This window comes from Asparagus officinalis, chromosome 10 (assembly GCF_001876935.1).
Source record: "Asparagus officinalis chromosome 10, Aspof.V1, whole genome shotgun sequence".
Taxonomy (NCBI): Eukaryota; Viridiplantae; Streptophyta; class Magnoliopsida; order Asparagales; family Asparagaceae; genus Asparagus; species Asparagus officinalis.
Window position 1 is genome coordinate 19,321,436 of NC_033803.1, and position 15,492 is coordinate 19,336,927.

Below are 15,492 nucleotides of genomic sequence, written 5' to 3' on the forward strand. Positions count from 1 at the left end.
ACACACCGGTGGTGTAAATTTTGACCTTTTTTTTCAGCAGACCCCTCTATCTGTAATTTGCAAGTAACTAAAATTTACTGAAGAAAATTCATTTCTAAATTTGTCATTTTTCACTTATAGGCAATTTAATTTCTCCACTAAATTTTGAGTTTCTAATTCCTCTCTCTTAAGTGTTTTTAAACTACTTGCAAATTACATGTGCGTGTGTGTGGGTCTTTATATATATATTTTTTTTTTGGGTGGGCAGGGGAGAGGAGGGTGGGGGTCCCGGTGAGAAAATATTAAAATTTAGGGGTGGTTCATATGAGACCCCAAAGTTTGGGGTGTTATGTAAGATAAATAAAGTTTAGGGCCGGTATGTAAAAATCACCCAAAGGTTAAGGCGGTTTATGAAAATTTTTTTTTTTTTTTTTTTTGTTATGAGCTGCTTTATTGTGTTGCCTTTGTTGGCTTAATTTTGGGATGAATGCATGATCCAGGCTATAAATTTCTGTGAAAGTTTTGCTCTAAGATTTTTCTTGCCTTTTCCCCCCTCCTTGCTTGTTACTTGTTTCATTTGAATTTTAATCCTTGCTTGTTACGAACACGCCATAGTTTCCGTTCTTTCGGGGTTCTCAGAACTATTTATGATTTGGTAAGCTTCCAGCTGTCGGATGAAGCTAACAAGTGGAAAGACTCAAATTCTTCCTGTTGTTTCGAACTATATGGAGATCAAGCGAAGAATTTTGGTTTACTTGTGCGGATTGACCCCCTGAACTATCACCCAATTATGGACAGACCCTCTGCAGTTATACTTTTTGTGGATAGCCCCCTCTATTACCATCCAATTGTGGAAGGATTTTGTCTTTTTTATTTAATTTTTATTTAATACATAAAATTGTACTTTTCTCACGTACTTTCTTCTCCAACTCATGAATCGAGCCCCTCTATCTTTATCATGTTTTCTCACCTCACGGCAATTTTTTTCCGACGGTATTCTTATTAATTTTTACAGTGCCCTCATACATCATCAACGAGTAGATAAGAACAATGAGAATTTGATTCAACGTTCTTTTCCGAAGGTTAAATTTTCTCCAAGGGTTTTCTGAAATAGGTTTTCTGCAAACTTTTATTTCCTCAAATCTCCTTCTTCATGTTTAAACATTGCCAATGGTTAATCAAGCTCCATCCAAAGAAAATCTCAACTCCCATATATTTCCTTTCACATATACTTACCTACTAAAAAATTCGCTCTCATTTTTTTGCCCATGAAGATGGTGAACCATATGCTCAATTGAAATTAAGAGGGAAAAGCTAATGGAAATATAGCTAATCGATATTTTTATAATTGCAAATTTTTTGTGGCTAGTCCAGATTTATGAGGGTGAATTTGGTAATGGTTGATACAGCAGTTGTAGGGGGTGGGCATAGGCCGGGCCGGTTCAGGCCCGTGACCCGGCCCTACGGGTTCAAGGTCGGGGTAAGCTTAACTCGAGCCCGGCCGGGTCAAAATGGGACGAGTCAATTTCTCTAATCTGGGTTTGAGACTAGACCCTGCTCGACCCAAAACCCGCCTAGGTGCGGACCAAGTCTGACCTGGCCTACGGCCCGTGGGTGGTGGGCCAGACCATGAGTTTTTCATCCAAACTTTTTTCTACTTTTTTCATTTTTAATTACATTAAACGTGTATTTACAATTGTAAAGTTATTTCTAATTTTTTTTTGTAATTTAAATTTGTATTAAAGTATTTTTAAACTAGTACTAAGCTTTTTAATATTTCCAAGTAGACAGCAGCGAGATTAAAGATCGCTATTTTGTTTCTCAGTGGGCCGAAATGTCCATGAGCAAAATACCTATGGCCTTTTGGCTTTGTTGGCAGCTAGCTGTAGGCCCAAAGGGCTAAAAGAAAATCTAGTTGCAAATCCAAAGGGCTAAAAGAATAACTAGTCAAACTAAAAAGTATATCATGGACCGAGACGGTCCTTGCTGGGCCGGATCGGGAGTGAGCCAGGTCAGGCATGGGCTGGGCCTACTTCTCTAATCCCGGGTTTGGGGCTAGATCTAGCCTACCCCGTGACCCTGATATATCAAGGAGAGGTAGGGCCTGGCGCACTACAGGCCGAGTCGTGACCCGTAGCGTGCTTGGTCAGGTCAGCCTGCGGGTCGACCTGACCCACGCCCAATCCTAAGCAGTTGTTGGGTTCCAAAAGGAGAATTGAATAGGATGAAGAAAAAGGAAATGAAATTGCCTATCAACTACTCATAAAAGTTAAAGAATTACAAAGTTGACATTGGTACTCCATCCATGAGTGGTCAGTAGGGATGTTAACCTGTATCTGTATCCGAGAAAATATCTGTAACTGTATCCGTTAGGATACGAATATGGTTACTCAAATCTATAACTGATAGGATATGGTTACATATATGGTTTTGTAGTGAAATATCTGTATCCGTATTCGAAATATTCGAATACATATTAGTCATACTCTTACGATAGTTTCGATTCTTAGATTATGGATTTGTGGTTAATTTTGATGATCAAGATGTATAATCTTAACTTTTCAGTTATAATGACATATTACCGAACTCTTTTGTATCACATGAATTATATTTTTCTCAATACTATATAGTTTTCTCATATCTCTTTTGTATCAGCATGCATATCCGCTTATATATATGCATGTATATCCGTAAGCGTATCCGATTTTAGCAGATATGGTTATAAATTTTTCTTAACAAGGTGTATCCGTATCTGTATCCGTACCGAGATGGATAAGCGGATATGGATATGATAAGCATCATATCCAAGCCGTATCTGGACAGAATGTGTTAGGTCTCATGTTATGAGCATACATCTTCTAATCTTGTTTTGATGATTACAAACAATTCCTAATATTGTTTGTCTAGTATTTATGTTTTCTTATTAGGTATTCTAGACAAACAATATGTTGGAGGATGGATGGAATTGCGCATTCACTATCATATCCAATGGATGTTGGCGGAATTGTGGTATGAAGTCTATGTGATTCTAGTTGAAGATCCAAGTTCAAGCTTCATCCGTAAGTTTACCAAGTCGAGCTCATTGAAGACCTTCATCAAGCTTGAGTAATTTAGTTTAGGTTTTATATTATGTGTGTTAGTACTTTAAGCTCAATATCATATACACACACATTTTATTGGTTTCTATGTATATACATCAAGCTTGGGTAATTTAGTTTAGGTTTTATATTATGTGTGTTAGTACTTTAAGCTCAATATCATATACACACATTTAACTTGTTAAATGCATATTGTGCAAAACTTCATTTTTGCATAATATTGAGCTTTTAGTTTATAGACTTAACAACAATAGTTTATATCTTTTATCAAGTCTATAAAATCAATTTATAAAGTTTTCAAAACATGGTTTAGTCAAAATGACAAAACAAGTATGTTTCATTTTCATGTTTTGAACCATTTTGTAAAATGAAGAGATTTCTCAAATGGGAGGTGATTTTTGAAAACCAGTTTTTGTAGCATGTTTATTATCATGCCTACAATCATTTTCCAAAGTTTTATATTTTTTTGATTTTATTTGTTATTTTTAAAGATAGTTTGAAAATCAGGTTTTTGTTTTAAAATAGGCCTGATAACCTGTTATCAGTCGACTGGTCAGTCGACTGAAGAAATCGCCTGGAATGTTAAAAAGTTTCTGTTTTGTTTTGGTCGACTGACCAGTCGACTGATGAGATCATCAGTCAACTGATAATGTCATCAGTCGACTAATGGGCTAAAAAATGCCTCTAACGGTCAGCTCATCAGTCGACTGATGAAAACCGTCAGTCGACTGATGAAAGCCGTCAGTCGACTGATGCTGTAACAGCTAGTTTTTTTAGCCTTTTACAGTTTTGATTTTTTGGTCTTTTTGCCTTGTTTTCTCTTGGCTTTAGGGTTCCTATAAATACCCCTACATATCCTCATTTTTATGAACTGAAGAGAAAAGTTTTACAAGGGGTTTAAAAGTTTGTTTAGTTTGTTTAAATGTGTTTAAGCCTTGTTCAAGTGTTTTGTTTGTGAAGATAATTTCACAAGAACAAGTGGAGATCATCTATTGGTGTTTGAGCATTCACTCTTCTTCCTCTCTCTTGTTATCTATAGAGAAGTTTTCTAAACTCAATTTCTAGCTTTGTATTTACATTGTTTGTTGATTATCATCTCTATAAGCTAGATTTTCATAATTGAGTTTAGTTTGATTTTATTTTATTAAATCTCATTGTTACACACACCCACATCATACATAGTATATTTAGGGTTGTGAGAGTTGTAACAATTGAGTGTGAGCCTACATTGAGTTCTCATCTATTGTAGAGCACAAACTTGTTGTATTGTGAGCCTTAATTATGAAAATCACTTTTATAATACACTAGTACACCAAGAGGAGTGTGTGGTGAGAGACGGGGTTGTCCCAAGAGGAGTGGGGTAGGTGATAATGCCTAGAGAGAGGTTGTAATTCCTAACACTTGAGGGAGACACGGGCTAGAGACCAACACTTGAGGTGGTAGTTAGTGTGTTTACATTGTGAGTGATTGTAAAGTTTTCGGTGAGCTAGAAAACCGAATTGTGAGGTGTAATACGTTATTCGGGTGAGCGTTGAAAACCCAGTTATGTAGTGGATTTCTCCCCGGGAGTGGGGAGCGGAGATGTAGGACGGAAGGTCTGAACTCCATGATCATTTGATTATGTTTGAGTTTGCATTGGCATTCATTTATACTTGTGCTCATTGCTCATATCGTCATTGTCTCATTATTTAGTTTGTCCACTATATTGTTTACACTATTTGTTTACCCTTGTTTATATTGCTTATCCTTGCATATATCTCATTACATATCTTATTTGCTAGGATATTTGTTAATTAGTTTTTAATTAGCATTAAATCGGATTAGATTAGCATAAACCCTATTCACCCCCCTCTAGGGTTCTTTCCTAGTGGCATATCTCATTGCATATCTCTTTACATTTGAAGATTCACACCTTGGTGTAAATATTACAAATTTAATAATGGAAGAACTTTCAAATTTAGAATTTAAAAAAAAAATATTATCTCTTTCACTAGATAATGCAAGTAATAATAATGTAGTTGCAGAACATACCAAATCATCTTTGCTATTATCATATTGGGGTGATATTTTTATATTAGATGTATGTGTCATATTTTAAATTTAATTATTCAAAGTGCATTTATAAAATTAAACTCATGGTAAAAAAAAGTTAGGGTTATAGCTTATGCTCATAATTCTTCTGAACAAAGACTTAAAAGATGGAAATAACTGTATAGAAGAAAAACGTAAAACCTAAGTTAATTCCAAAATATATTGACCATAGGTGGAATTCCACCCATGCAATGTTAAATGTAGCAATAGAGTAAGAAATTATAGATGATTTTATTAATTTCTATACTTCTAGTTCTAGCTCTAGTAATATGTAAGAAATAACTGATGATGAATGGACAATTATATGTTGGGTAAAAGAGATGCTACAAGTTTTTTGTGAAGCTACTATGTTATTATGTAGTTGTTATTATCCAACTATTACTCAAGCTCTTTCACAAGTTTTAAATATTTAAAAAATGTTAATCCTTATCGCATGGATAATTATTTTGGAAACATGATTTTTAAAATAGAAAGAAATTTAATAAGTATTTTAGGTACATATTCCTATTATTTTTTATTTGGGGATTCTTATTGATCCATGCTTGAAGGAAATTGGTCTTTAAAGTTTGTTAAATTCTTTGTATGGGAATATGATAATAAACATCGATAGTGGTCAGACTATTACTGCTCTTACTCATCATAACACTATTAAATATTATTTTTAAAAATTATTTGATAAGTATGCAGGTAGATATAGTGTAAGTATACCTCAACCTACAGCTTCTACAAGCTCAAACGAGGCAAAGGTAAGCTTTTTGATAGGCAATCAATGATAGAGAGGCTAACTAGTAGCAGCTGTGGATCTGGTTTTTGATCATCATTAAGATTTTTTTTTAAATTGAACAATATTTAGTTGCACCTTTAGTTAAACCTCAAAATATGTTGATTTTGATATTTTGCAATGGTGTAGAATATATGGAACAGCTTCATATCATATACTTTCTATCATGGCTCGTGACTTACAATGCAAGTTTCTACAATATATAACTTTAGAATCCGTCTTTAGCATATCAGGACGTTTGATCGATGACCACAGAATATCGCTATATCTATCTACCATACAGGTGGTAATGTACCCTACAAGATTGGTGGAGATACGAGAAGAGAACTCAAGGCATCGACCAGATAGCTAATATTAAAGATAGACTTAATGAGTTGACGATAGGAGATAGAGAGTAGAAAGTAATTTGTAATTTTTATTTTTAACTGTAAATCTATGATAAATTATTTGGAAAGAGTTACAAATGATAGTGATATAGATGAGTACGTACCAATCTAGTTGGTATGTATTCATCTATTATGATGCGACAATTTCTAAAAAAAGTTTTAAGTGCTAGTGATTAATAGTAAAGAATTTATTTTTTATCGTTTTAATTTTTATGATTTTTTTAAATTGTATAATTATAAGTGATTAATAATAACCGCTGTCTCTAATTGAGTTCCTTCTGGGAGAATAGGTACTTCAGACTCTGGTGATCTATGAATAGCTCAAACTAAACTCCATACAAATAGTGCCTCCATGCCTTCAGTGCGAATACTACCGCTGCTAACTCCAAATTATGAGTGGGGTAGTTTTGATCATGTACCCTTACCTGTCATGATATGTATGCTACTACCCTCTGAGTCTGCATCAGAACACCTCCCAAACCCGCTAACGACGCATCCGTATATACGACAAATGTCCTGTCACTATTCAGAATAGTAAGGACTGGCGTCGTAGTCAACTTAGCCTTTAAAGTATCAAAGACCTTCTGGCACTCCGTGCTCTAAGTAACTATACACCCTTCTTTGTAAGGCGTGTAAGTAGCATCACAATCTTTGAGAAGTCCTGAATGAACTTCCTGTAATAGTCAGCTAACCCCAAAAAGCTACGAATCTCGGTAACCGTCTTCAGCGGTTCCTAATCAAGCACTGTTGAAACCTTAGCTGAATCCACTGCTATGCCCTCTCTATTGAAAATATGGCAAAGAAACCTGACCTCAGAAATCTAAAACTCACACTTGCTGAACTTAGCATATAGCTGATACTCCCTCAAAGTCTGCAAAGCCAAACGTAGATGCTGCTCATGCTCTGATTCCGATCTTGAATAGATGAGAATATCATCGATAAATACAATCACAAATTGGTCCAATTATGGATGAAAGATCCGGTTCATCAAATCCATGAATACCGCGGGTGTATTGATAAACCCAAATGGCATGACCAAAAACTCAAAGGACCCATATCGAGTCAGAAATGCGGTCTTGGGAATATCCATCTCCCGAACCCGCAGCTGATGATAACCAGAATGCAGATCAATCTTCGAGAAATACCATGCTCCCTGTAGCTGATCGAACAAGTCGTCAATCCGAGGCAAATGATATCTATTCCAGATAGTGACTTTGTTCAACTCACGGTAGTCGATACATAATCGCATACTACCATTCTTTTTCTTCACGAAGAGGACCAGCGCTCCCCATGGAAAATGACTCCAACGAATAAAGCCCTGAGCTAACAAGTCATCAAATTGGGTCTGTAGCTCTCTTATCTCAGCAGGTGTCATGCGATAGGATGCTCGGGATATCGGCGCTGTGCCCGACTGTAACTCAATACAAAACTCAATCTCTCTCATAGGAGATAACCCATGTATGTCCTAAAAGACATCCTGATAATTTTAGACAACTCTAGTCTCGCATATATCAACACTCTGATCCCGAAACATCACCTCCTCGATATACGCCAGTAATAACTCTGCAAACTAGTTTCCCTGAGAGGTTATCATAACTAACTTGGACCCATCAGACGCTCGTAAATTGACTATTTCCACAAAACAGTCGATACTGACATGGTAGGAAGATAGCCAATCCATACCAAAAATAACATTAAACTCTGACATGTGCAACATTATCAGATCGACAACGAACTCGAACTCGTCTAAACTGATAATACACCTCCTACAAATGCTCTCCAAGAGCGATATCTCACCTAGAGGGGTGGAAACTGACAAAGGGATGTCTAGAGGCTGAGCTACGAGCTAAAGTCTAATCATAAATGCATAAGATATGAAAGAATGTAAAGCCCCTGAATCAAAAAGAATACGGGCTGGAAAGGAGTTCACGAGGAACGTACCCTCCACTACGGCCCCACTCGCACCATGATCATGAGGGACGACCGCATAGACTCTGTCGGTGGCTGGAGGCTGCTCTGCTACTAGAAGTGGAGCATATGGGACTACCTATCCCTGAGGGACCTCCTGAACTGCGTGAATCTGTCCTCAATCATCGAAACTACTAGCGGTGCCTTGAGTCCCATCTGCTGGCCCTGACCTCGGCCTAAAAATTGGTTCTGCTGCTAATTCTGCCATTTCCCTTGCTAGGCTCCTGCTGGTGCACTACGATAGTATGATGCTCTGTGGCTAATTTTGTGACACTTAAAACATGTGCCCTGAAACTTGCGCTGCTGAGACGCTATCTGATCATGCTGAGGTCCTCTCCTATGAGGGCCTTACTACTGTTGTTGTGGTCCTGAAAAAGGCCTCTTGTTCTTGCCATTATCCTTAGAGTTCCCTTCCTTGTCTTTCCGAAACATAGCTGACTCGTTCTCCTGTGAAGTGGCAGCATCAACTACCTCTTGAACTGAGTAGAACCTCCTAGAAACGAGGTATCGACGAAGGCTAGGGCGAAGTCCTGCTAGAAACATATATGCCTGGCGTTCTCCAGTCTGCCACATGCCCGTAAAGTGAAGTAGGCTCATAAATCTGCTCTCGAAATCAGCTACTAACATGTCTCCCTACTGTTAGACCCTAGAGGGGGAGGGGTGATTAGGGTCTTATGCTAATCTAATCCGATTTAAATGCCAATTAAATTAATTAATAAGTTATCCTAGCAAGTATAAAATACCATAAGATATATGAGCTAGGATAAGCAATATAAACAATAAGATATATCCTATATGATAAATATATATATGCAAGGATATATAAACTAACACAAGGGTAAACAATATGAAACAAGATAGAGGATGATATGAATAATGAGACAATGGCGATATGAGCAATAAGCACAAATATAAATAAACGCCAAAGCACATTCAAACACACATAATATAAATCCTAAACTAAATTACCCAAGCTTGATTGGTCTTCAATAAGCTCTACTTGGTAATCTCGCGGATGAAGCTTGAACTTGATCTTTAACTTTGAATTGCAAGGCTTCACCGACATTCCGCCAACCTCCTTTGGATATGATCGTTGAAGCTCTATTCCATCCATCCTCCAACAACGTTGTTTGTCTATAATAAATACGAAAACACAAATACTAGACAAACAACATTAGTGGTAAATTGTTTGTTAAACATCATCAAAACAAGAAGGCCAACAATCTCCCCCTTTTTGATGATGACAAACAATTTACAAAAATGAATATATGCATGAAGGAAATAAACATATATAAGATAATAATTCACATGCATATAACCACGAAAAAGTATACTCACAATATTTCTCCCCCTTTGACAATATCAAAAAGGGGACAAAAGAATTAAGAGAGCGAAAGCTCCCCCTATCAATAAGCATAGGTGAGTATAAAAGGAATATATATAGGGATTGCTCCCCCTATCAAAGCCATATAGAATATATGCAATGAAGACCTCAAGGCAAAACATGTGAGCAAGCATACATGGACAATGAGAACACATATAAAATGTCAATATGAAAAATAGTGTCTTATATCAAGGACCATAAAAACCATGTGTAAAGATAGATTTATGAAATCAAAAAGAAAAGGAAAACATGAGAACCATGAAAAAAGTTTTCAACCAAAAGAAATCATAAATCAAGATTTGAGTCCAAAACCCATGTTTGATCAAAAATTGAATCTCCTTTGTGGGATTTGATCAAACCACATATGGAATACATTATAAGGCACGAATAGATGATCCATAAGCACAAACATATAAATATCATCATATAAGTGAAATATAATGAATTCAAAGGCAACAAATCAAAACAAAATTTTGAACAAAAGAATTTCAAGAGAGACAATAATATATCAAGCTCTTAAGCTTGTTCTAACCCATATAATCATTCTAGCATCCGGTAAACATGATTTGGGAATAAACACCCAATAAACCCGGAGGGTTATATAAATGCAAACCTCTCATGAAAGCAAATCAAATAATCATGAAAACAAAAGATTTGATCAATAAAAGGAAATTGTAATACATTTTTCAAAACCAAGAAAAAGAAAAAAATACTAAAATTCTTGGCTTTAAAAATTATTTTGGCACCCAAGTATTCTTGGTGTCGGTTTGTTTAGGGACATGACCCCTATCATTAAAGCTCAAAGTCCTAGGGTTATGAACCCTCTTGGACATATATGGTGCATGGGATCGGTCATAGCAATAATTACTCAAATGACCATTCCGATTGCAATTTGTGTAATGAAAGAGATCCATTTGTTTTTGTGGACCATTAGCTCGTGCATGTGAATCATTTGCAAATAAAGATTTTCTTTTAAGATTATTTTGCAAATGTGAAACATTATCAAAACAAAACTTTCCTAAGTGGCCATATCTACCACAAACATCACATCTAAAAACATGTGGCCTACTAGAAACATTTGGCAAATAAGATTTTCTTTTTAAATCAAAATAATATTTGGCCAAATGACCAAAACGACCACAAATATCACATTTAAACATATTTGCATGTTTATGATGTGCATGATAAGCATATGCAAGTGTATGTGATGAGGAAGCTACATGAGATGCACAAGAAAGATTAATATTCTTATGTTTTTGTGCATCATAGCAAAATTTAGCTAGATGGCCTTTACGGCCGCAAATTGAACACTTATAAACTTTGCTATATATGTGTGCATGATGAGTAGATGGTGATTTAGACTTGGCACACATATCCATAAGCTTCTTATGACTATTGATGCATGTTTTCAAAGTTGAATCTAAGGATGAAATGCATTTTTTTATAAGATTCAAGTCTTCATTTTTTGGCACATATGCACCTTTAGAAGTAGAACATAAATAGTTATCTATAAAAGAAGCCGTATCATTTTGTATGTTCTTTACTTCTAACATGGCATTATCTCTTTCATGAGTTAAGCTAGAAATGGATGGTGTTAATTTTTCATTTTCCAAGTTTAACATATCATTGTTTTCTTTAAGATTTTCATTTTTTTAGCAATGATATCAAACTTGGATACTAGCTTCTCATGATCGGATTCTAAATTATCATGCTTGCATTTTAAATCATTAAAATCTTTATGTAATTTGTTGTAGGCATGCAATAATTTCTTAGATGCACAAACAAGTTCATCACTAGATAAATCATTATCGGGTTCGAACTCGCAAACCTCACTAGGGCTATCGCCTAGTGGTCGTTTAAATCTAGAAGCCCATTGTGCATAGGGAAAACTAATGAATTTGGGAGCAACATTTGATTCATAGCCTAAACGAAATATATTCATATTCATGATATATATGTGAAAATATGCAAGCAAAACAAAAATAATCTTAACTAGATTAGCACAAATAAGATAACTTGGATCTTTAACTCAAGGCGATTAGACCTTAAATCAAATAGCACCAAGCTCTGATACCAATTGTTAGACCCTAGAGGGGGGGTGATTAGGGTCTTATGCTAATCTAATCCGATTTAAATACCAATTAAATTAATTAATAAGTTATCCTAGCAAGTATGAAATACCATAAGATATATGAGCTAGGATAAGCAATATAAACAATGAGATATATCCTATATGATAAATATATATATATATATATATGCAAGGATATATAAACTAACACAAGGGTAAACAATATGAAACAAGATAGAGGATGATATGAATAATGAGACAATGGCGATATGAGCAATAAGCACAAATATAAATAAACGCCAAAGCACATTCAAACACACATAATATAAATCCTAAACTAAATTACCCAAGCTTGATTGGTCTTCAATAAGCTCTACTTGGTAATCTCGCGGATGAAGCTTGAACTTGATCTTTAACTTTGAATTGCAAGGCTTCACCGACATTCCGCCAACCTCCTTTGGATATGATCGTTGAAGCTCTATTCCATCCATCCTCCAACAACGTTGTTTGTCTATAATAAATACGAAAACACAAATACTAGATAAATAATATTAGTGGTAAATTATTTGTTAAACATCATCAAAACAAGAAGGCCAACATCTACGTCAATCTGGACAACTCAAGCTCTTTCTCGGCCCGTGCCGCGGAAGAGATATAATGCTCATCTAAAAAATAGACAAAGTCCTCCCAGGTGAGGGCCATCCTCTATTCTCGGGTAAACTGTAGCCGGTACCATTTCCCTGCATCCCCTTTGAGACTGTAGGATGCTAGCCTCTACTTCTGAACCGAAGTCACATTAAGTATCTCAAGGGTGTTACCCACATCTTTCTTTCACTTATGTGCCGCAAGAGAATCTGATAATCCATGAAACTCTGGTGCCTTCATCTTCTGGTATCTCTCCACTAAGCGGAGCCAATCCTTCTGCTTTGTGGTTCTATCAGCAACTGCCTGTAGGGTGGGTATGGGTGTGTCTCCCAGAAAATTTTCCACAACAGGAATAGCTGATATCACCGGTGATGGAACTACTGGTGATGGTGATGGTGATGTGATGTGATTCGTCATAAGCTTCTCAAGTGCTGTCATCCTAGTGACTATGGGAGTCATCGGGTCTATCAAATACTTGGGAGCCTGCTGCGGCTCGGATGGATCCTGCTACGGCTCTGGTGGATCCTGCTACGGCTCTGGTGGAGCCTGCTGTGGCTCTGTCTGACCAGCTCTCCGGGTACGAGGTCTACCACGTCCGGCCATCTAAGCATATAGAAGAAAGTTTATAAGTCCACGAACGAAATATATATGGAATTCGTAAAGATAAGAAATTCATATCATATATCATTCATATAAATGCTTTTAATATCAATGAATACTAGTCTCACAAAAAAATTATTCGTAATTTTTGAATACGCGTATATAATGTACTCATTCATTCTAGAAATTTCTAGCGGACTCTATACATGAATCTTAAGAAACTCTACTCTAACTCCACGACTCGACACAGGATGATCCTAAGGATACTGAAACTAGAGCTCTGATACCAACTGTGGCGCCCTTGGTTTCAACAAGGCTGCAGTCCAAGGTGAAACCAAGAATGTCAAACATGTCATGCACTACACTGTGCAATAGCATGTTTCACTATCAGAGTTACTATCTATCTAGTAGAATCAACAACAGGTGTAGGTACAAAACAGGCTAGAGAAAATATACAAAAGAAATACTAAAGGACAAATATTCTGAAGAAATCATCACCACTAAAAAAATAGACCAATCTCTGAGAGAAATAACATCTGACTGAATACAAGTGTCTCGACATAGGAAATCAAATGAAATGACATTTAGGCACATCGTCTTTACAAAACTAGAATAATAACTCAAATGTTCATAAACACATCTACTGTGGAGTTCTGACATAAACTACTAACAATATAGATAAATAACTACTAGAGCAACTCCATCAACCCACGACTCTTTGTGCACCTAGCTTGTTACCTGAAAGAGGGGAAACAACAAGCGACAAGCGCTAGCGAGTAACATCTCAACCAACCCCAGGGGGAAGGGCTAGAAGAAAGAAAAATAGTTGTTAATACATATAGATAGTCAATCATCTACTCCGAAATAAAATGGTGATTTGATATTTAGAAATTTACAACATGAGCATAGGTACGTCTCCCGTTAGCTCAAATTGTAAATAGCTAAATACCAAATCCCTAAAAAAAAAAACTACAACGTGGAGCAATAAAGAAATATAGCTCTATCTCCAACCATAATATCAATGACCTGTCAGATGTTAAATACGTGCTTAACTCGTGGACTGAAATAGGTAACTGTCCAATATATGAATTGCAAAAGCTTAAAGTCCAACACGAGGACTATAATGGATTATAGTCCAATACAAGGACTTCAATGGATTATAGTCCAACACGAGAACTTTAATGGATTATAGTCCAACACGAGGACTTTAATGGATTATAGTCTAACACGAGGAATTCAACATGAAAGTAATATAAAAAAATTAGCATATTTACTACTCACTCTCGTGCCTCGGTGAGTGAATCTAAAACTCGTGTCCGTAGTTAACTCATATACACAAATCCCAGTGTATTATAATCCCATATAACCTAGGTGTCTCGCTAGCAACACAAACTTATACAACAACATGAACATGCAGAAAATTCCCCAGCGGTCGACCGCGAAGAGACAGAAACCTTTTCTACAGGTTTCTGCTCCTCGAGGTTGATTCAAAAGCTATTATGTGATGATTCTATATACTACAAATCCTATATACGTGATTTAGCAATTCTAGAATATGTAAAAAGATACAATCTAATCACTATAGACAAAAAGAAACCTTTTTAAACACATGTATGCATGTCGACACGTTTGAAAACAATTATCTTTCTTTCAAAACTCTTATTTGAAAAATTTTCAGATCTAGATATGCATTAAGAAATTCGTTGGTGATACTTATTAACTAAAAACTTGTTCTTTTTGCAACATACAATATAAAGATTTATCTTTATACATAAAATAGCATTTTAGGCTCATAAAACACAGAAAAACTTTATTAAAAATATTTAAAACATAGGTGTAGGATTGGGCGAGATGAAACTCGCCTGAGGGGTGTTGATGAACTCTCAAAGATGAGTGAGAATGATCCTCCTTCGTTGAACATTGATGGATCTCGCGTCAGCTCCTCTAAAAGCCTCCAAGAATCGTCAAAGAAAGGGGGTTTAGGGTTTGAGAGGGGGGGGGTTTAAAAGAGGGTTCTGAGAGCTTCAAAATGGATATATATACTTAGGTATACTCCCGGGTTTGGTATAAATAAAACCAACCCGAAACAGAGACAATCATGGCGTTTGCACGCCCAACAGTCGACCGTATAGAAATATGCACACAGGCTGTGGTTCGGTATATTAGCAATAGCTTTCTCGTCCGACCTCCGAATGAGGTGATTTAAGATTTTTTGGAAAGATATTGGAGAGAGCTACAATTTTAATCTTTTACACTTTCTCAGATTCTAACCACATCAGTGCATAAAATATAGAAACTCATAACTGGTCATAAATCTCAGATTTCTCTTTTGGCTTTTGTGCATGACTTGCACATATGCACTCATATATTCACAAATATCTACTGAATTGATCTCAAATCAATTATTATCATATTCAAACATCAAAATATATTATTTTTTCACCATATAACATATTTATCATTATTTATCATAAAATATTTAATTTTTC